The sequence below is a fragment of the Lissotriton helveticus genome, chromosome 4_1, assembly GCF_964261635.1.
Source record: "Lissotriton helveticus chromosome 4_1, aLisHel1.1, whole genome shotgun sequence".
Taxonomy (NCBI): domain Eukaryota; kingdom Metazoa; phylum Chordata; class Amphibia; order Caudata; family Salamandridae; genus Lissotriton; species Lissotriton helveticus.
Window position 1 is genome coordinate 1,709,314,593 of NC_136063.1, and position 24,120 is coordinate 1,709,338,712.

Genomic DNA, 24,120 nt, shown 5'->3' on the forward strand with positions numbered 1-24,120 from the left:
ATGTGGAGGTTTTAAAAGGGCCCCGCGGGGCAAAAAAAAAAAAAATAATAATAATAATCGAACGGCTGAATGGATTTGCACGAAACTTGGTAAAATATTAGGGACTGGTAGCCCGATGTGCCTTTGCTAGGTCTCAATATATGTGCTCCAGTGGATTTTGAGAAATTAACGTTCAAAAAAAGATATATATCTGTAACAGCGCTCCGCTTCGCGTAACGGAGCTTTGCGAAGCTGATTGGTTCTCCAGCGTCTGTAAACATTGCAAACAGTCCTTAGCGGCCTCCATCTTGTCTCTCGGTAGGATCGAGAGACAAGAGGAGGCCAAAGCGAAGGGGCAAATGACCATAAGGGGGCATAGTAGATCCTCCTTGACCTCTTAGGTTTGATGTGGAGGTTTTAAAAGGGCCCCGCGGGGCAAAAAAAAAATAATAATAATAATCGAACGGCTGAATGGATTTGCACGAAACTTGGCAAAATTGTAGGGACTGGTAGCTCGATGTGCCTTAGCTAGGTCTCAATATATGTGCTTCAGTGGATTTTGAGAAATTAACGTTCAAAAACAAGATATATATCTGTAACAGCACTCCGCTTCGCAGAGATAAAATTATCTCTGTATTACCTAGCTGTTGCTAACACCAGTTAGCGACGGCTAGTAGGAGATAGCGACCATCTTGGGCCCCACTTTGCATGTGAGTGATATTTATCACTAATGACATGCAAAGTGGGCATGCCAAGATGTTAGCGACTGGAAACAGTCGCTAACATCGCTATCTCCTATTACCAACTTTTGGAAATATTCGCAATAAGCGCGAATATCTCCAAAAGCTACCACCTGCCCTGAGCAGTTCTTAGCCATGTTATCCAATGGGAGGTGGATAACATGGCTAAGAGCATTAGCTCGGTAATGCATGAATATCGCTGAGTTTTCAGCGATATTAATGCATTGCGGTCGTTTTTTATCGTATTTGCGATAAACCTTGATAATAGCAAGGTTTATCTGCGATAATTTCTGAAGATGCTTAGCGGTAAAAAATTCGTTGCTAAGCATCGTTAGGGATAAATATCGCTTAACTTTGGTAATATGCCCCAACGTCTGTTAACGTTCGATTGGAAGGAAATCAGGAAGTGTTGAAAAACATTGTCTGCGTCATCTTGCCTTTTTTCAAATTCCACACTTTTGTCGTGCACGGCAGTCATTTTAGATGCCTTGACCAGACGCACTCTCTGCACGCTGTCGATCCTTAGCATGGCTCCCCACCCTCGCAAGCATCTCCCCCAGGCAGTGGTCACCCCCGCTCTCTGTCTTATGCATGGGTAATAAACCACCCCCCATCTGCGCTGCTCTTCCCTGAGAATCACACCCTGTGCCCGCCCGACACCTCCCTTTCGCCCTATTCACTACCGCACCCTCTGACACTCCTTTTCCTCTGTGTCCGATTGTCCAGGCCGGTCCTAGGCTATCAGCTAGCCCTGCAGATGTAGTTTATGGCCCCAGCTGTAAAGAATCACCCCTCTTCAAAGGAGTTATAGTAGATCAAGGCCCACACTCGATGAGATCCGTCACAGCAGACGCATTCCTATTATCTGAAAACCATCCTGTATTGTGATTGGGGAGGGGACCGAGCCTGAAGCGGAAGATTCCAGGGATGACTCTTTGTACATCAAAGTTTTTACAATTATGTGTCACATTAAAAATATGTAGCACTCCAACAAAGTAGTAAGATTATAAAACTTTAATAACTTATAAATATATACAAGAAAACAAAAACAGTAATAACATATAAACATTTTTAGGGAAAAACAACGAAGTAGCGGTCGGCTGTGCGAATAGTCCCAACGCAGCACAACGTCCAGATTTCACTGATTTCGGAATCCGGCGTGGGGCGTCGCGGGGGGTGGGTCATCAGTAGCAAACTGTTGTGCGAATAGTTCCAAGGCAGCAGAACAATGGCACCAAGGTGATGTCCAGTAAGTTGCCGCACTGGTTTTGGTATCCTACAATGCTGCTCCGAATAACGGCGTGGGGCGCCCCGGGGGAGGCGGCGTGAACGGGCCTCTCCAGGTGGAGTCTCGTCTGTTGTAGTGGGGCGCCCCTTTACCGTTTCAGTTGCCATTCCGTCCGCTTTTGGTCCACTGTGTCAAAAGCCGCAATTCAGCTGAGTTGCGCCCACTCTTGCGGTGCAGCGATAGGCGGCTGTCACAGGACTCTCAAAATGGCGGCAGGCTGTTTCCTTTTTGGGCCTGGTCCACTGAAATGGCCCTGGGACACCTTGGAAATCGGACGCTTGTCTGCTAGGTCTTGGACCCCATTCTCGAAAGCGTCCCCTCCGCCTTGAGGATTCATCAAAAGTTTTGGGGGCCCCCGACTCCTGCAGGCTTCTGGTGGGGAGCGGCTGCCATGATTGCTCGCGGAATGACTACGACGGAGCCACGAGATGGTGGTGCTTTCATGGTGACGCCAGCTTCAGTCTGAAACATCCAGAAACAAGGTGGGGCTTTCATCGTTTGGGGAAAAAAAAAAGTTTTCATCCAATGAAAAGTGTTGTTTTTAGGTCATATGATCAAGCCTTCCATCATTAGGAAACCAAAAGTAAAATGAACCAATGAAAAGTTTTATAAACAAGTCACATGACCTGTTATGCGGCATAGGGTATAAAATGCGGAGAAAATACGTTGGCACGTGAGGCGGCGTCAGTAGCGGACCGATGTGTGAATAGGCCGAAGGCAACACAACGCGCCAAGATCCGGATGGCACCGAGGTGGTGTCCAGCAAGTTGCAGCACTGGTGTGGCCATCCTACAATGCTGAAAGTCGGCGTGGGGAGCCCTGTTGGCCTGTGAGTTCGCGTCAGTAGCGGACCGATGTGCGAATAGGCCGAAGGCAGCACAACGTGCCAAGATCCGGATGGCACCGAGGTGGTGTCTAGTAAGGTGCACTGGTGTGGCCATCCTACAATGTTGAAAGTCGGCGTGGGGCGCCCCGTTGGCCTGTGAGATGGCGTCAGTAGCGGACCGATGTGCGAATGGGGCCAAAGGCAGCGCAACAATGTTTTCTGAATAGAAGACACCACAAGGCGCTGAGATGCCAAGATCCGGATGGCACCGAGGTGGTGTCTAGCAAGTTGTGGCACTGGTGTGGCCATCCTACAATGGTAAAAGTCGGCGTGGGGCGCCCTGTTGGCCTGTGAGATGGCGTCAGTAGCGGACCGATGTGCGAATGGGGCCAAAGGCAGCGCAACAATATTTTCTGTATGGAAGATACCACTAGGCGTTGAGATGCCAAGATCCGGATGGCACCGAGGTGATGTCTAGCAAGTTGCCGCACTGGTGTGGCCATCCTACAATGCTGAAAGTCAGCGTGGGGCACCCCGTTGGCCTGTGAGATGGCGTCAGTAGCGGACCGATGTGTGAATAGGCCGGAACCAGCACAAGGCGCCAAGATCCGGATGGCACCGTGGTGGTTTCATAGTTGAGAGGCACTTCATCTGCAGTGGGGCGCCGAGATCCGGATGGCACCGAGGTGATGTCTAGCAAGTTGCTGTACTGGTGTGGTCATCCTACAATGCTGAAACTCGGCATGGGGCGCCCCATTAGCCTGTGAGATGGCGTCAGTAGCGGACCGATGTGCGAATGGGGCAAAGGTAGCGCAAGAATATTTTCTGAGATTCGGTTACCACCGAGGTGATGTCTAGCAAGTTGCCGCACTGGTGTGGCCATCCTACAATACTGCTCCGAATAACGGCGTGGGGTGCCCGAAGGGGGGGGGAGGCGGCGTGAACGGGCCTTCCTAAGTGGAGGCTCGTCTGCTGTAGTGGGGCGCCCCTTTACCGTTTCAGTTGCCATTCAGCTGAGTTTCGGCCGCTCTTGATGCTACAGCGACAGGCGGCTGCAACAGGACTCTCAAAATGGCGGCCTGTTCTTTGGATTTGGGCCTGGTCTACTAAAATGGCCCTGGGACACTTTAGAACTCGGACGCTCAATTTTTTTTTTTCCTTTCCTGTACATGCAAAAAAAGGTAAATTCCCGGTACGTTACACGCTTCATCTGCCACGATGTACTCTCCAGAGGAACCGAAAAAAAATATAGTTATGGTAACTATACCATGCATCGTCATATGGAGAGGTGGCACCAATTAATTATAGTGCTGCATGAAAGAGAGATTTGGAGGAGAACCCCCGACCTGCCAGTACATTCATCAAAGAAGTGGCACTGACAGCATCAGAGGCAAGGGAAATGGTCCCAAATATTTAGAACTTTGGAAAGATTAAAATGACATGTTTAGATTGTGGCAAATTAATTTCATGTGGACAGATGAGTGTTACTCTAATAAATACAGCATATGAACATCATCATAGTCGATGGTTGGTAGAGACATTTTGACTATATCCTGGACCTGCCCGTCCTCGCCCAAAATGGCGCCGGAATAAATGGGACTCGTAACTCCTTGTTGTGTACTGGTTGCAGAACCTTGAAATCACGAGATACGTATGCAGTTTTGAAGCATATGGCGGGCGGGGACGAGAATTGATTGAATATTTCGACATCCCTATTGATATTAAGTTCTGATGTGTTATTGATTACTGTACTATTGAAAGTTCGAATTAACGTCACCCATGGTACTTGCCCGCAAATGTATATCTAGATAATTTTATTGTAACTGGCCCTGTCGTATTTTAATTATAAAATGTACGTCCACCGATTCCGCAACTGTTAGACACCTTAGTTCTTGCAACCTAATGGCCCGCCCGTTACATTCCTCTACAGTGTAAATGTCTACTCATCATATACGATTACAGTTTGCTCCGTGGCCGGCCCACGTGGTTATAGGCTCGTATTTGTATAATGAAATTTTCACAATAAAGGTTTTTAAAAGAAAACATGGTAGTAGTATATACATTGGTAAAGTTTTTAATAATAGTCACTGTTTTAGAATCATTAAAAGGCAAGTGAAATAAAGCAGACCAATTACATGAAGGGTAAAAGGTATAATACGCAGGAACGCAGTAAAGATAAATGGTCAAGGGCTGTTGTGTTTTCTACTCCTGCAACATAAAGTGATCGATAAGAATCTCATATTCAGGCGTATCGGCGACTAAGACAGCAGGTCGACCCTCTTTTGCTCAACGGCTCCGTCATGGGACGAAGAAACGCTCTTTTTCTCGAAAAAAGAATATATTTTACTTGCAGGACAGTTGTAAATTTTCCGGGAAGGTACATTAGCCTGGAACATTATAACATATATTTAAGAAAAAATAATGTTCGGAAGTAATAAAAAGCGTAATTTTTAGGTCATATGACCAAGCCTTTCATCATTAGAATAAGAAAAGTAAAATGAACCAATGAAAAGTTTTATTAACAAGTCACATGACTTGTTATGCTTACGTTACGCGCTGCGCGTCGCGCCCCGGATGACTTCCGGATGCGCTAACGCGGCGCGTCATATGACGCATTACGCGACAACGCAGGTCCAGAATATAGTCAAAATGTCTCCACCAACCAGCGGTCGGAACACAACCCCTTTCAGCAGGCTAAATAGTTCTGTTAGATGACAACAGAAGGACAGGCAACAAGAACCATCAGTCAAAGAGGGGAGGGCTAGTTCTTCTCTACCGGGTTACATTGGGGCGCTACCGGAACTGATCGAATTGGTAGTCTACAGTGTTTCTGGATGTTTCAGACTGAAGCTGGGGTTAGCATGAGAGCACCACCATTTCGTAGCTCCGTCGTGGCCATTCCACAACCAATCATGGCAGCCGCTCTTTATCGTTATTTTGGGCGGGGTGGGTGGCGGAGCCGAGCTGTTTTGCAGCCATCATTGTGTGGAGTTCAGTTCATCTCACTAGTTTTGTATTTGTCATGAGGGGTTGTTCCTAATGTTTCTATTTTAGCGAGGTCAAAAAGAGATCCCATTAGTGGCCTACTGATTTTGCTCGATTCGTTTTCTTTTTTTTTTACACGATTTTTCGTTATCTGCAAAGACTAAACAGAGTATTGCGACTCTGTGTTTGTTTGTAAATAGAGAATGAACCAAAGAGAACCAATTCTAAAACAGTAAATGCTTGGATAACAATCAATCAAATGGAGAGAGAAGCAGGCACGACGTATTACAACGGGGGCAAAGGCCTGCGTTAACTACCTTTCACTATCTGCAAAGAGAGAGTACTCCTAATAGAAATGAGGGGGGGGGGCACCATTCAAAGCAGATCAGTGTGCATAAACACGAAAATGTTTTCACTTACCACGTACTTGACATTCGACAGCTTATGATATTTGCTATTAAAAAACCATTGAAATTCACTGAAAAAACCATAGGTTATAGACCATATATAGTTAGGAATTAGCATTTACAAAACCTTGAAAATTCACTGAAAAAACCATAGGTTATAGACCATATATAGTTAGGAATTAGCATTTAAAAAACCTTATTTTACTCACACAAAACCATTGAAATTCCATATATAGTTAGTTGCACTAACTATATATCGCGCACCCGCAATCCACTGCTGATGATGTCACATATTACATCATTCATGACATGGTCAGTGACATCACTGATGACATCACTGATGACATCTCAAATGACATCACTGATGACATCACTGATGACATCTCAAATGACATCACTGATGACATCACTGATGACATCTCATTTGACATTACTGATCACATCACTGATGACATCATTCATGTGATGATACGATGAACCTCTTCAGACTCTAATATAACCTTAGATACACTCAGTGTAAACAGACACTCACAGACTGTCACTCATCCATGGAGTTACTCACACACCTAGTCAGTCTTGCAAAGAATCAATCACACCTCCATTTCCTCAACTATATAGTTATACTCACCTTACTTATTGAAACATATACTAACACATATTTACTCTCTTATACAATCCCTGATACAAGTTCACAATGATCCATACAGCCACTCACACATTCACTGGCTCTTATGCACAGTTATTTATATATGTCAACTCTCACATGTACTGTGTTTTACATATGTACTTACTTTGACATGTAGCACTGAGATATCCATTCACTCACCAATACACTCATGCACACAGTCAACCGCCCATACAGCTGTTTCCACGTGCACTTTTGAACCCATACATCTAGTGAATCAACTGCTCACACATCTATGCACAGAGTCATACACCTCCCAGCCACCCACACACACACTCAGTCTCCCATAAAAATACTTGGGCAACCAATCAATAACCCATATAGTTAGTCATATAGCTAATGATCAACACATGCAGCAGATTACAGAACAACAGACACAATGATGCACAAATTAAAACAGTTTAGTCACTAACCCATGCACTCAGTGAGACACATTTAATCACTCACTCATACAGTCAGTCATGCACCTACTAAATCCTTCATCCAGACACTTATACATCCACTCATTCTTCAATATGTAAGACATATTTTAACTTTACAGAAACATACAGTCACTGGATGTTGTCATCAGTGATGTCATCAGTGATGTCATTTGAGATGTCATCAGTGATGTCATCAGTGATGTCACTGACCATGTCATGAATGATGTAATATGTGACATCATCAGCAGTGGATTGCGGGTGCGCGATATATAGTTAGTGCAACTAACTATATATGGAATTTCAATGGTTTTGTGTGAGTAAAATAAGGTTTTTTAAATGCTAATTCCTAACTATATATGGTCTATAACCTATGGTTTTTTCAGTGAATTTTCAAGGTTTTGTAAATGCTAATTCCTAACTATATATGGTCTATAACCTATGGTTTTTTCAGTGAATATATATATATATATATATATATATATATATATATATATATATATATATATATATATATATATATATATATATATATATATTACCTACTGGCGGTCGCCAGTAGGTATATATAGTTAGGATTTTTTCTCTATGGGTTTTTTGAAAATTCTATGTCTAATAACTTTGGCGTTTGTGGACGGAATCGGCTGAAATTTTCAGGAAAATGTCACATTTTGTTTCTGAGCAGCCCTTGAAAATTTGGGGGGGGTTCGTCCAGTGGGGGCCGAGAAAAAAGGGGGGTCCCAAAACGTGTTTTTAACATTGAGTTTTCCATAGGGCGGTTGGCCTCACTTTTAGCCCGAACGGCTGAATGGATTTGCACGAAACTTGGCAAAATTGTAGGGACTGGTAGCCCGATGTGCCTTTTGTAGGTCTCAATATATGTGCTCCAGTGGATTTTGAGAAATTAACGTTTAAAAAAAGATATATATCTGTAACAGCGGACCGGTTAGCGCTCTGGTTCGCGGACTTTTCGCGCAACGGAGCTTTGTGAAGCGAAGCTGATTGGTTCTCCGGCGTCTGTCAACATTCCAAACAGTCCGTAGCGGCCGCCATCTTGTCTCTCGGTAGGATCGAGAGACAAGAGGAGGTCAAAACAAAGGGGGAAATAACTATAAGGGGGCATAGTAGATCCTCGCTGACCCCCTAGGTTTGATGTGGAGGTTTTAAAAGGGCCCCGCGGGGCAAAAAAAAACAAAATAATAATAATCGAACGGCTGAATGGATTTGCACGAAACTTGGCAAAATATTAGGGACTGGTAGCCCGATGTGCCTTTGCTAGGTCTCAATATATGTGCTCCAGTGGATTTTGAGAAATTAACGTTGAAAAAAAGATATATATCTGTAACAGCGCTCCGCTTCGCGTACTTTTCGCGTTACGGAGCTTTGCGAAGCTGATTGGTTCTCCGGCGTCTGTCAACATTCCAAACAGTCCGTAGCGGCCGCCATCTTGTCCCTCGGTAGGATTGAGAGACAAGAGGAGGCCAAAGCGAAGGGGGAAATGACCATAAGGGGGCATAGTAGATCCTTCCTGACCTCTTAGGTTTGATGTACCATTTTGCCAAGTTTGGTGTAATTCCGTTCAGCCATTCAGGCTGTAGACGTATGTAAATGTCCTATGGAAAATTGCATGGGGAAAACACATTTGAAAGTGTTGAAATTTAGAACCAATTAAAATGTTACTTTGGTTTTGTATTTGTGTGTGATGAAAGTTAATTGGTTATGTATATATGTCAAATGAGAGGAAACCACAGCCATTTTGTGATACTACTGTCTGAGGTACATTTGTGAGGAATTTTTGGTGGTGAATTTCTGGTGTTTGATTTACACAGTACTAACACTTCTGCTACTTTTAAAAAGGTGAGTTGTTAATTTGTAAGGGGAACTATGTTGTACACTTGAAGATAATTTGAAAAATGTTTTCTGTTATTTATTTGCAGTCCTTCTGTTATACTAAATACTTGATGAAGTTAGTTTTATATTATGTATTACTAAAAACGATAAATGAAAGTGATTATTTTTTTCTGCAATTTACAGCAAGCAATTTCAAAATAAAATGGCTCACAATGAAGAGACCGTGGCAATTTCTTTTGAATTGTCCACTACATTGATTGAAATTGAGAGCACCAATAATGAAATATTGTCACAAGGAGGACATGACTTGTATGATTCCATTAGATTGATTGAAATGGACAGCACCAAGAATGAAATATTGTCACAAGGAGATGACTTGAATGATTCCACTACATTGATTGAAATTGAGAGCACCAATAATGAAATATTGTCACAAGGAGGAGATGGCTTGTATGATTCCATTAGATTGATTGAAATGGACAGCACCAATAATGAAATATTGTCACAAGGAGGAGATGACTTGAATGATTCCACTACATTGATTGAAATTGAGAGCACCAATAATGAAATATTGTCACGAGGAGATGACTTGAATGATTCCACTACATTGATTGAAATGGACAGCACCAATAATGAAATATTGTCAGAAGGAGGAGATGACTTGAATGATTTTTTTGATCAATCTCTTGATGGCGAATTTATCGAGTGTTTGGAGACCATAGAGTTACAAGAATCATCATTGCAGACTTTTAATGAGGAGATTCCAGATGAGATGATTGAAGAGGAAATTACTGATGAGGACATGTTACTAGTTGTTTCAAATTTAGAAAATTCTGAAGAATAAATTTATATTTAGAAATCAAAAATTGTTTGAGACATTATTTATTTTTATTTTTAATTTATGAGGTTGTAGCGAAGTGATTGTAGTATAAAATGAGACTTATAGTATAGAGTGCAACATTTTTATGTTACATGGTAAGTTTACTCATATTTACTTCCCTTCTGCCACTATATTATCTCCAATGTGTATTTGACATGTCTTCTTCATCTCCGGCCTCCTTTCTCTCACTGTGTGTCTCCGATGCATCTTATCGCTGGTATTTTGTGTAATTACAGAAGAGAGTAAAATAAAATAGTTCGGAACGTGAAAAGGGGGCAAAGTAGAGTACTCCTCACCCCCTAGGCCTTTTTAGGCGGTCCCAAAAGGATCAGTTTCTGCTTTCCTGAGAGATTATGGTATGAGTTCCATATACCACAATAACTTGCATTACAACATGCAAGATATCTATCTCCTATTACCAACTTTTGGAGATATTCGCGCTAAGCGCGAATATCTCCAAAAAGTAACACCTGCCCTGAGCAGTTCTTAGCCATGTTATCCAATGGGAGGTGGATAACATGGCTAAGAGTATTAGCTCGGTAATGCATGAATATCGCTGAGTTTTTAGCGATATTCATGCATTGCGGCCGTTTATTATCGCATTTGCGATAAACCTTGATAATAGTAAGGTTTATCTTCGATAATTTCTGACGATGCTTAGTGGTAAAAAATTGGTTGGTAAGCATCGTTAGCGATAAATATCGCTTAACTTTGGTAATATGCCCCAACGTCTGTTAACGTTCGATTCGAAGGAAATGAGGAAGTGTTGAAAAACATTGTCTGCGCCATCTTGCCTTTTTTGAAATGCCACACTTTTGTCGTGCACGGCAGCCATTTTAGATGTCTTGACCAGACCCACTCTCTGCACGCTGTCGATTCGTAGCATGGCTCCTCACCCTCGTAAGCATCTCCCCCAGGCACTGGTCACCACCGCTCTCTGTCTTATGCATGGGCAATAAACCTTCCCCCATCTGCGCTGCTCTTCCCTGAGAATCACACTCTGTGCCCGCCCGACACCTCCCTTTCGCCCTATTCACTACCGCACCCTCTGACACTCCTCTTCCTCTGTGTCCGAATGTCCAGGCCGGTCCTAGGCTATCAGCTAGCCCTGCAGATGTAGTTTATGGCCCCAGCTGTAAAGAATCACCCCTCTTCAAAGGAGTTATAGTAGATCAAGGCCCACACCCGATGTGATCCGTCACAGCACACGCGTTCCTACTATCTGAAAACCATCCTGTATTGTGATTGGGGAGGGGACCGAGCCTGAAGCGGAAGATTCCAGGAATGACTCTTTGTACATCAAAGTTTTTACAATTATGTGTCACATTAAAAATATATAGCACTCCAACAAAGTAGTAGGAATATAAAACTTTAATAACATATAAATATATACAACAAAACAAAAACAGTAAAAACATTTAAACAACGAAGAGACCGTGGCAATTTCTTTTTAATTATCCAATAGATTTATTGAAATTGACAGCACCAATAATGAAATATTCTTGTCAGTAGCGGTCTGTTGTGCGAATAGTTCCAAGGCAGCAGAACGCGCTGAAATCTAGATGGCACGAAAGTGATGTCTAGTAAGTTGCCGCCCAGCAAAAAACGGCGTGGGGCGCCGCGGGGGTGAGTGAGTCCAGTAGGCACCACAGCTATTCTTACCGGCATTGCAGAATTACTGCTGGGGACAATGCCTGTGCTGTAGCAGGGTCACAGCAGAAACAAAAAGGATTCTGTTGAAGATGTTGTTGGTTTTCAATTTGAAAACAGTTCTGGTGTCAACTGCTATGCTAATGTAGTGGTTAATGTTTTGTTTTCTCTAGAAAATGTAAAAGAGGGGGAGGCAGTCCAAAGTTCCGTTAAAAGGGCAAAGGAAAGGATCGGTGGTTTGAACTATCAGTCAAAAAGGGGAGGGGGTGCAATAATTTTTCCTACCGGGTCACACTGTGCTTTCACCGGAAGTAAGGTCTGCAGGATTGTAGTAATTCAAAGTGAGGCTGGCGCCAGCATGGGAGCGCCGACGTCCCGCGGATACAGTTTCGTCACTCCACGGGCGATCATGGCAGTCATTCCCCATCGGGGGTCGGAGACTCCCGCGGCTCCTCTAGAATCTTCAAGGTCGTGGAGGACTACGGTGGTGGAGTCAACCAGTGACCGGGCCATTTCTTTATGTTGGGCCCGCTCTTGCCAGGTCGACCGCCATTTTGAGAGTTCGGCAGCTACCGGCGATCGCGGGGTCACATGAGCGGACGGGCTCCACCCTGCCGGGCGAGACGTTGCAGCATGGCCACAGTGGAAGAACCGTTATCTAGGTCGTTCCGAAACTGTGCAGCACTGTAGTTGTTAGGATGCCACCGCCTGGAGCGCTGAGGGTGCAGCTGGGAAGCCTCCACCTGGGGAGGCGGGAGAGGCCTGTTCGCACCGTCTCTCCCTCCCAGTGCACCCCACGGCGTCTCGCTTGAGATTTGTTATGGCCGGACCAGGCGATGAGGACGAGGGGGGGGTCGGAGGCATGTGCAAGACATCCCCCTCCAGTGTTGTCGCAGCCATTATAAAAGAAAGAAGTGTCCCGTCCGTCTTCGGGCCGGGCTTCCGGTGGATGTCGGCCGGACGCCCCTGGCTCTGGCCCCATGAACGGGTTTCTTGGTTTATCGGCTGCAGCCGGATCCCGTCGGCCTCGGCCCCCCGACCGTTGGTGGTCGGACCGGAAGAGCATGTGGCGGGACTACCTGCAACTCTCAAGGGCCACCGCGGCCGGACTGGGAGAGAGAGGGGAGGGTCGAGGAGACATTCCCCCCCCCCTGCAACTGTTCAGCGTTGTAAAGGCAATCCCCTGGCCGGGTCCCGCTGGTCTCGGCCTCTCCTCCGGCTACACCCTACGTTAGGATCTCCTGGCCGAGGCGTGGCAGCAGGACCTGCCTTATATGGGCTGCTCCCGGCTGGGCGTAGCCGGAACCCTGCCCCACCTTGGAAGTTTCCAGAGTGGGGGTGGATGTTCTACTGACTTGCATTTTCCCTAGTCTATCGATTTTTTTGGCGTGGCAGGCGGTGGGACAGCGAGGGGTGATTTGGTTTCTCTTACTGTTTTTCTGGTCTCTCACCACTGGCATATTTTAACGTTTTCTTGTTTCTAGGACATTAATAGGTTTTATCATTACGTTATGTTATCGTTTCTTTGTTCGTTGTTTAATAAAAGTTCATGTTCATCAGTGGCCTACTGATTTTCGTTTTCCTATTTTTTTCTTTCCAGGTTGTTTCATGGTAAAGTTTCTGTTAACAGGATACAGTGATCACTTCGTTATTATTGCATATGTCCTTTTCACTAGGGGTGCTCTCTGGTCGGGCCAGATGACGTATCTCTAGTAAATGGTCCGGGTGAAAAAGGTGCATCAATCAGTGGGGAGTAGATAGGCATGACAGATTACAACGGGGGAGAACGGTCCGCATTACGTACCCTTTCACTACTTGCAAAGATTTTCCTACGTTTATTTGCAAACAGGGAATACCTCCAAAAAGAACTAATTCCCAAACAGTCAATGTTCGGACAATCAATCAATCAATGAGGAATGAAATAGGTACGACGTGTTAAAGGCTTGCGTTACCTACCCTTCACTATCTGCAAAGGGAGATAGAATATTCCTATTCTTCCTCGTTTGCAGGTAGAGAAGATCGTTAAGAGAATTAACTTCGAACAATTCAATGCTCGATTGAAACAATCAACAAGGGGTACTGTGAACACAAATGAACGCCGCTTATATACATACGCATTGCTATTTTCAACAGGTTGTTCCTAATGTTTCTATTTTAGCGAGGTCAAAAGAGATCCCATTAGTGGCCTACTGATTTTGCTCGATTCCTTTTGTTTTTTTACACGATTTTTCGCTATCTGCAAAGACTAAACAGAGTATTGCGACTCTGTGCTTGTTTGTAAATAGAGAATGAACCAAAGAGAACAATCAATCAAATGGAGAGAGAAGCAGGCACGACGGATTACAAAGGGGGAAAGGGCTGCGTTAACTACCCTTCACTATCTGCAAAGAGAGAGTACTCCTAATAGAAATGAGGGGTGGGGGGCAGCAATCAAAGCAGATCAGTGTGCATAAACACGAAAAAAAAAATTCTTACCACGTACTTGACATTCGACAGCTTATGATATTTGCTATTAAAAAACCATTGAAATTCACTGAAAAAACCATAGGTTATAGACCATATATAGTTAGGAATTAGCATTTACAAAACCTTGAAAATTCACTGAAAAAACCATAGGTTATAGACCATATATAGTTAGGAATTAGCATTTAAAAAACCTTATTTTACTCACACAAAACCATTGAAATTCCATATATAGTTAGTTGCACTAACTATATATTGCGCACCCGCAATCCACTGCTGATGATGTCACATATTACATCATTCATGACATGGTCAGTGACATCACTGATGACATCACTGATGACATCTCAAATGACATCACTGATGACATCTCACTTGACATCAATGATCACATCACTGATGATATCATTCATGTGACAATACAATGCATCTCCTCACATTTTAATATAACCTCTGTTTCACCCAGTGTTAAAAACAGAGTATAATTTTTGAAACCATTGACACACCAATACTAGTTACTACATACGTACTCACTGATTCCTACGTCTACACACACATTCACTCATTCACCCATACAATCATTCATACATACAATCACTCATGTTTACAACACAATCATATGCACTCATACACCTATACAGACACTCACACTCTGCCACTCATCCATGGAGTTACTCACACACCTAGTCAGTCCTGTAAAGAATCAATCACACTTCCATTTTCTACTCTATACAGTTAAACATAGAGCACCTTACGTTTTCAACCATATACTAACACATACTTACTCTCTTATACAATCATTGATACAAGTACACATTGATCTGTACAGAGTCACACACCTCCCATCCAGCCACACACACACTCAGTCTCCCATGCAAATACTTGGGCAATCAATCAATAACCCATATAGTTACTCATATAGCTACTGATCAACACATGCAGCAGTTTACAGAACAACAGACATAATGATGCACAAATTAAGACAGTTTAGTCACTAACCCATGCACTCAGTGAGACACATTTAATCACTCACTCATACATTCAGTCATGCACCTACTAAATCCTTCGTCCAGACACTTATACATCCACTCATTCTTCAATATGTAAGACATATTTTAACTTTACAGAAACATAGTCACTGGATGTTGTCATCAGTGATGTCATCAGTGATGTCATTTGAGATGTCATCAGTGATGTCATCAGTGATGTCACTGACCATGTCATGAATGATGTAATATGTGACATCATCAGCAGTGGATTGCGGGTGCGCAATATATAGTTAGTGCAACTAACTATATATGGAATTTCAATGGTTTTGTGTGAGTAAAATAAGGTTTTTTAAATGCTAATTCCTAACTATATATGGTCTATAACCTATGGTTTTTTCAGTGAATTTTCAAGGTTTTGTAAATGCTAATTCCTAACTATATATGGTCTATAACCTATGGTTTTTTCAGTGAATATATATATATATATATATATACATATACACTCCTCTTCCCAAGTGCTTCGCTACACCAAACAGAACCACGGACATGGTAATGGTTGCTTGCCAGATTTTTTATTTACTGTGCAGGATAACGTGCATGCCTCAGATGTGTTTCGGACACTAGGCTGTGTCCTTGCTCACTACAAGTAGTAGTACTACACTGTAGACTTGAGGCCCACCGGAGGGCTGCGCAAACATTGACTTTTGATTGGGAAGCAAATTAGCGTTGGAAACAAAGGACCCCATTGAAGGGGAAGAATTGAGACTACCACTCCCTGCATGCATTTCACTGGAGTATGCATGCTGAGTGGAATGAGTGATAGTCTGCACCGGACTTTCCAAACTACCCGCCCTATGATTAAGATGCCGGAGGCATCGAAACGCGTCAGGTGACACTAATTAATCAGGCTACAATTGCTGCTTCCGGCAAATAAAGGTTCGTGATGAACAAAATCCTCGTCGGAGTGCGTCTCTAAGCTCAGGGGCTCTAGGAATGATATATATATATATATATATATATATATATATATATATATATATATATATATATATATATATATATATATATATATATATATATACACATATATACATATACACTCCTCTTCCCAAGTGCTTCGCTACACCAAACAGAACCACGGACATGGTAATGGTTGCTTGCCAGATTTTTTATTTACTGTGCAGGATAACGTGCATGCCTCAGATGTGTTTCGGACACTAGGCTGTGTCCTTGCTCACTACAAACAAACGGGCAATAAGGCATACATTTTAAAACCACAAAGGGCGCCAAACAGTTACGTCACTGTGCAAATAGCAGACATGGAAGAAATACTTGTAAAAATGTTTTGTAGTTCATTGCCTTAAAATTGCCTATAAGTACAGTACCTCTTCACAAAAAAGTTTATAAATAGTTCGTTTTTCTGGCATTATTATGTTAAACATAAAACAAAATTCTTAAATATGTGTACAGATAATACAAATTGCGCATAATACATAGTATGTTAGTATATTAAAAACATCCATCTATCTCCATATTCATGTCGTATCAGTTAGATATATGGTGCTCAATGCAAGTCAATCCATGGTTAAATCCTTTCAATGAATCATATTTTATACTGCCTTTTAATTTCGATGATAACTCTACAAATGCTGTAGCTAACGGACATTTGTGTCGGATAATGGAAATCGTGCTAATGGCAATATTACATCAATGTACATGTATCTAATGTTAAACCAGTGAAACTATTGCATATGAGATATTAACCCTGATGTGGGTTTGAGATACAACATTCCGAATGCACAAAATTATTACATCATCATGGTCTCCATCAATAGCTCTAATACAAGAGGTGAGCGAATAATATCCTTGCCAGGGTTAGAAGCCTTGAAATCCCGCCAAATATTGGTAAATGTTACAGCTCTAACTATAGTTTAACCTGCTATTTAGAACCCCCCCCAAAAAAACCAAATATATATATATATATATATATATTATATATAAATATATATATATATATATATATATATATATATATATATATATATATATATATATATATTATATATATACTTTACCTACTGGCGGTCGCCAGTAGGTAGTTATAGTTAGGACCTAGTTTCCATATGAAATCCACAATAATCTGTTTCGAATAACTTTGGCACCAGTGGACGAATCTTCGTGAATTTCTCCAAGAAAATGGCCTGCTCGGTTCTGCTCCTTCCCTGAAAGTTTGGGGGTGATTCGTCAAGTGGGGGCTGAGAAAAAAGGGGGTTCCCAAAACATGTTTTCCCCATGCAATTTTCCATAGGGACCTTTAGCCAGGGCTACAGCCCGAACGGCTGAACGGAATTACACGAATTTGGCAGAGAGGTAGAGTTCTGTTCGCAGATTGTGCTTTTTGTTAAATGGTGTAAATCAGTTCAGTAGTTCTGAGAAAATTGCAAGTAAAATCATAGCGATATCTGGAGTCGGAGTTCAGTACGCGTACTGAAATCTGTTCAATTACGAGCGCGAGCTGCATGCTGATTGGCTGTGAACTGTCTGTCAACACTCGAAACAAGGAAGTGCTGGCTAGAACTGAGTCACAAGAAAACAGTAAAACAAAGTTGAGAAATAAGGGAAAGGGGTAGGGTAGAGATATTTTGACCCTCTAGGCTTGCTTAGGGGGTCGTATATGGAAGTTCAAGGTCTATTGTTTATTTTATTTTTTTCTTCAAGAAAAATCGCGGCATACGCATATGTAAATACCTACAATTACGAGCAGGAGCTGCATGCTGATTGGCTGTCAATACTCCAAACCAGGAAGTATTGGCAGCCATGTTGTTTGTCGGAAGAGCAGAGTCACAAGAAAACAGTAAAACAAAGTTGAGAAATAAGGAAAGGGGACAGGGTAGAAATTCTGAGCCTATAGTCATGGTCAGGGGGTGGTACATGGATCATTAGGCTCAATTTTTATTTAAAAAAAAATTAAAAAATGGCGGGGTACTCGTGCAGTACTTGTACGCGGTGGAAAAGGTGGAAAAAAAAGTAGAAGTCCGTTTTATTCATTAAGTCCCGGGGGGGGTAAATTACGGGGGCAATTTTTCTGCATAATGGGGGCTTGTAAGGTGCCCTGAGCACGGGGAATGGCACTCCTCTGGTTTTATTTTGAAGTATGCGGGGGGTTACGGTCCTACTCTCTGCAGTCTCGGGGAGCGGCACCCCTCGGGTGTTTTAAAAAATATATATGTTTTGAGCTCTCTCTCTCTGTCCCCGTACACGTCGCAGGGAACGCCACCTTTCTGGGGCAGTGATTTGTAAAATTACCTTCCAGCTCCGGGTACGTGCATTGTCTGGAGTTTTTTATTAATGTTGGGAGGGTGGGCTTGATAATACGTCCTTGTAAATTCCCATAGAAGCATATGTTCTGGTGCTAACATGGGGTTCTATGGGAAATAACAAGGCCGTATTATGAAGCTCATTATCGCCGTTATATCATCAGTTTCTTGCCAATAAAACTGCGATAATTTTAACACCGGTCCTTGATAATATGGATCTAAGTTTGCTGGTGAAAAAAAAGAGCAATGGTCCATATTGTCAACAAAAGGCGATACATTATCGTCGCATTTATTGGCAGGAAACTGAAGATAAAGCGGAGATAATGGGCTTGATAATATGTACTTGTGAATAACCATAGCAGCCTAGGTTAGGATCAGAACCCGGGCTGCTATCGGAAGTAAAAAGGGCCTATTATCAAGCACATTATCGCTGCTTTATCGGCAATTTCCTGTCGATAAAATCGGCGATAATGTATCGCCTTTTGTATGTAAAGCTTTCCTTTTTTTTGGTGTAGCAGTTTTACTCTCTTCGCATCCTCAGCGTCGTTTCGAAGTTCATGTTTTTTCTTCAAGTTCAACAAGCAAACCTTTGTTTATATCAGTTAGTAAATCTGTCGCTTTCTTTTCCCGGTTTGTGTGATTCATCCGGTGCTGTACTTTTGTACAGAATTAATACTCATAATTTTTACATATTTATTTGAAAGGTAGTGCCGAGGCGCCAAACGTTGATTACGTACTCCGTCCACCACCATTTTAGTAGTTTCTCACCGTTGTATTTATTATATCAGTTAGTTAGAACTCAGTAGTTTTCAATTCTAGTCTTGAATATCTTACTATAGCATTCCAACATTATTTTTATTGTGGACCGTCATACCCCTCGCCCACAAAATAAAAGAAGTATGTAGTTTTTTTTAATTAACTTTTATTAAACAATAAATATAAACGAAACTCAATTATAACTATATTAGAACTGGAAAAATAACTTAAACAATGTTATTAAGAAATTGTGAAATGGATTCCAAAAGGTGTCCGATTGGTAATCTGCAAAAGAAAAAAGAAAATTAGAGTTTAGTATTATGTAGATGTGAGTAAATGAGCTGAAGCATTACAAGTTGTGGTAATTCTACAGTTTTACGTGTACAGTGTGACTCGCATATTCCTGTTCTGTTATAGTGCCGCGTTCAAGCGGTGTCTATATGGAAGTGCCTATTGCGTTACTGACGCCTGTTATGGCGACTTATTTCTAATGCATTCCTATGAAGGATTTGTAGATTTGGGCCTCTGTGCTTACCGTTGTATAAAGTTTGCTGCCAAACACTGCAGCCACTGGGATGGACAACTTCAGGTGGACTGATCTTCTACACGTCCAAGTAGACAGCAGTGTCTAAGTTTAAGAGAGATAGAGAAATTATGTCACAGAGAGTGAGAGAGAGAGAAAACAACATTAAAACTGTGTCGCAGAGACTGGAGTTGAGATTTTTTGTTGAACCAGAGGTAAATTTACTAGCTCCTTGCATCACTTTACCCATGTTAAAAGTGACTCAAAAGTAGCGTAATAAGGTTGCTGATCTGTTTGTCAGACTGTTGTAACCTATCCGTTGTCACTGCTCGGAGGGAATTATACATTTTACAGAGAAGCTGCTGTACACTACGGACTCTGGGCCATAATATCAAACCTTTGGCGACAAAAATTATTGCCACTTTATCGGCAGGAAAGTGTCGCTAAAGTGGCTATATTGGGTTTGATAATATGCTCTATGGAATTCCAATCGAAGCTCATGTCAGATGTCCTTCACATCTAACATGAGCTTCGATTGGAATTCCATAGAGCATATTATCAAACCTATTATTGCCACTCTAGCGGCAGTTTGCTGCCGATAAAGTGGCGATAATTTTGTTGCCATTGGTTGATAATATGACCCTCTCTCGTTTCACAAATAAAGCTAACACTACAGTTTTACGAGTGCAGTGTACCTGGTACATTTTACTTGTTATAGTGCCGCGTTCAAGTGGTGTCTATATGGAAGTGCCTACTGCGTTACTGACACCCGTTATTCCGAATTATCTCTAATGCATTCCTATGAAGCATTTGTAGATCTAGGCCTCTGTGCTTACCGTTTTGTAAACTTTGCGCCAAACACATTAGTAAGTGGAGTTGACAACTTCAGGTGAGCTGATCTTCTACAAGTCCAAGTAGACAGCAGTGTCTAAGTTTAAGAGAGATAGAGAAATGTTGTCATAGAGAGTGAGAGAGAGAGAAAACAACATTAAAACTGTGTCGCAGAGTCTGGAGTTGAGATTTTTTGTTGAACCAGACGTAGATTTACTAGCTTCTTGTATCACTTTACCAATGTTAAAAATGACTCAAAAGTGGCGTAATAAGGTTGATGATTTGTTTGTCAGACTGTTGTAACCTATCTGTTGTCACTGCTCGGAGGTAATTATACATTTTACAGAGAAGCTGCTGTACACTATGCACTCTGGGCCATAATATCAAGCCTTTTGCGACAAAAATTATTGCCACTTTATAGGCAGGAAAGCTTTGTTAAAGTGGCGATAATGGGTTTGATAATATGCTCTATGGAATTCCAATCGAAGCTCATGTCAGATGTCCTTCATATCTAACATGAGCTTCGATTGGAATTCCATAGAGCATATTATCAAACCTATTATGGCCACTTTAGCGGCAGTTTGCTGCCGATAAAGTGGCAATAATTTTGTCACCAAGGGTTGATAATATGGCCCTCTCTCGTTTCAGAAATAAAGCTAACACTACAGTTTCACGAGTGCAGTGTACCTGGTACATTTTACTTGTTGTAGTGCCAGGTTCAAGTGGTATCTATATGGAAGTGCCTACTGCGTTACTGATGCCCGTTATGCCGAATTATGTCTAATGCATTCCTATGAAGGATTTGTAGATCTAGGCCGTTGTGTAAACTTTGCACCAAACACATTAGGAAGTGGAGTTCACAACTTAAATTAAGCAGATCTTCTACACGTCCAAGCAGACAGCAGTGTCTAAGTTTAAGAGAGAAAGAGAAATGATGTCACAGAGAGTGAGAGAGAGAGAAAACAACATTAAAACTGTGTCGCAGAGTCCGGAGTTGAGATTTTTCGTTGAACCAGACGTAGATTTACTAGCTCCTTGCATCACTTTACCCATGCTAAAAGTGACTCAAAAGTGGCGTAATAAGGTTGATGATCTGTTTGTCAGACTGTTGTAACCTATCTGTTGTCACTGCTCAGAGGTAATTATACATTTTGCAGAAAAGCTGCTGTACACTACGCACTCTGGGTCATAATATCAAGCCTTTTGGTGCCAAAAATTATTGCCACTTTAGCGGCAGGAAAGTGTCGCTAAAGTGGCGATAATGGGTTTGATAATATGTTCTATGGAATTCCAATCGAAGCTCATGTCAGATGTCCTTCACAGCTAACATGAGCTTCAATTGGAATTCCGTAGAGTATATTATCAAACCCATTATCGCCACTTTCCTGCCGATAAAGTGGCGATAATTCTGTTGCCAAGGTTTGATAATATGGCCCTCTCTCGTTTCATAAATAAAAGTTACACTACAGTTTTACGAGTGCAGTGTACCTGGTACATTTTACTTGTTATAGTGCCGCGTTCAAGTGGTGTCTATATGGAAGTGCCTACTGCGTTACTGATGCCAGTTATGGCGACTTATTTCTAATGCATTGCTATGAAGGCATTGTATAGATAGGCTGCTGTGCCTACCTTGTATAAAGAGTGCGGCCACCGGAGTTCATCACTCGACTGGAACTCTGCTTCTATACGTCAAAATATTTTCAATAAGTTGCAGAGAATTCCATTGCTGTTGCTCGATAGGCCGTGGTTGCTTCTGAAGGATGTTTGCTGAAGGAAACAAAAGGACTGTTTGATTTGTCATCGTAAACTGATTTGCATAACTACTATCAAAAGTGAATTTTAATGTGGGTTCTTAATATTCCGTAGTTAAGACTGTTGCAGCTCCAGCAAACAAAGGAAGATCAATAAGTTAATACAGGCCTGGGACGGCCTTGTGACGCAGAAAAAAAATACTATCATGGACGCACAATTAATAATAATAGAGGCCTAAGCACGTGGCGTAGTTCAGAAATACGACACAGAAATGTATGCACGCACAATTTTTAGGATTAGAGGTGTATAGGACCTCGTGACTTATAAAGAAATATTTCAATTATGTAAGTACAATTTAAAATCATTGAGGGGTAGGAAAGCCATATGAAGGATAAAAAATAGTATCATGCATATACAATTTACAATGGAGGCTGATGTTGTGACGCCTTCTCTTACCTTTGTTTCTGTCGTCTTTTGTCCTGTCTTGAAAGGTTGTGGTTTTGCTGAGTTTGGGGTGTTTTTGACAGTCTGTCTGTCATCGCAGCAGAGGCAGGCAAAAGGGAGCGTGCTCACATCAGTGCCCGCATTATATGGGAACCGCTGGGGCTGACCAAACCAAGCCCATGGGCCGTCATTGGTAGAGTTTTCGCGGTCTATAAGAATGAGGGCCCTGGGGGACATCACATTGGCTAATGTATTGGTTTCCAGGCTAAATGATAGCAAGCATGCTTGGTGGTGGGATGTGGGTAGTGTGGGCGGGCGTGCACAGCGCATGTGCAAGTATGAGTGTGTGCACCAACAATTAACAACAGAGAGAGATGGGGCGGTGTTATAATGTATGCAGAGGCAGGCCCAGAATCGGATCTGCAATGAGTCAGCACTTCTAATAATTTTTCTTTAGCGCGCCGTGAACTCTGATTTGTCACTGAGAGGGTGATCGCACCATAGTTTGTACTGCTTATCATACTCAGTGTGTACCCGCGCATACAGTACGAATACGCTTTGACGTTACGCGTCGCATTAAAGCTTCGGTGTGATGTCATGTACGGCTTTCTGTGCGCGAAAGGGGGCACTGTTTCTACTTGGTTTAAAACATGTATGTATTTAATGTAGATACTAAGGGCAGACATTTGGGATAACTATGATTTTTAAAAAATACTTTTAATAATCCTATATTACTTTTAAAAAAAACTACACAAATCGCGGTAGAAGATCATGCGTACTTGTATTGAAAGAGCTGCGCAAGCGCATCATAAGCGTACGCAAAGCCATGTGACTTTAAAAATAGAGATTTGATTGGTTCGTAACTTTTCCTATTGCCAGTGTTGAAAGTTCCGTCCCATTATAATTATTCGACTTTGACTTTCTAAGAAGAAGCATTTGTCGTGAGAATCTTCTCAAATAGAAGGAAGATCACCATAGTAAGAGCAACGGAGTCATCTTCCAGCAGTTCTTCAGCGGGAGATTTCATTCCTGAAGAAGCTCCAAAGAAGAGGAAAGAAGCTCTATTTTGGAAGTTTTTCACTTTTCAAGAAGGTCAAAAAAAGGTTAATGCTGCAAAAGTAACCTGTAAAATTTGCCAAACAACTCTTTCAAGGGGTGATCCATGTAAAAAATACTCATTTGGCACAGCAAATATGGTGCGACATGTGAAGAACTTGCTCCCCAAGAACTTTGCTCGAGCTGAAAGACGGAGATTGCACGAGAACCCACCTGCTGCTACACCAAGCACATAATCTGCAGCAGTATTTTCAGCAAGCAGTCCACACCTACATATTG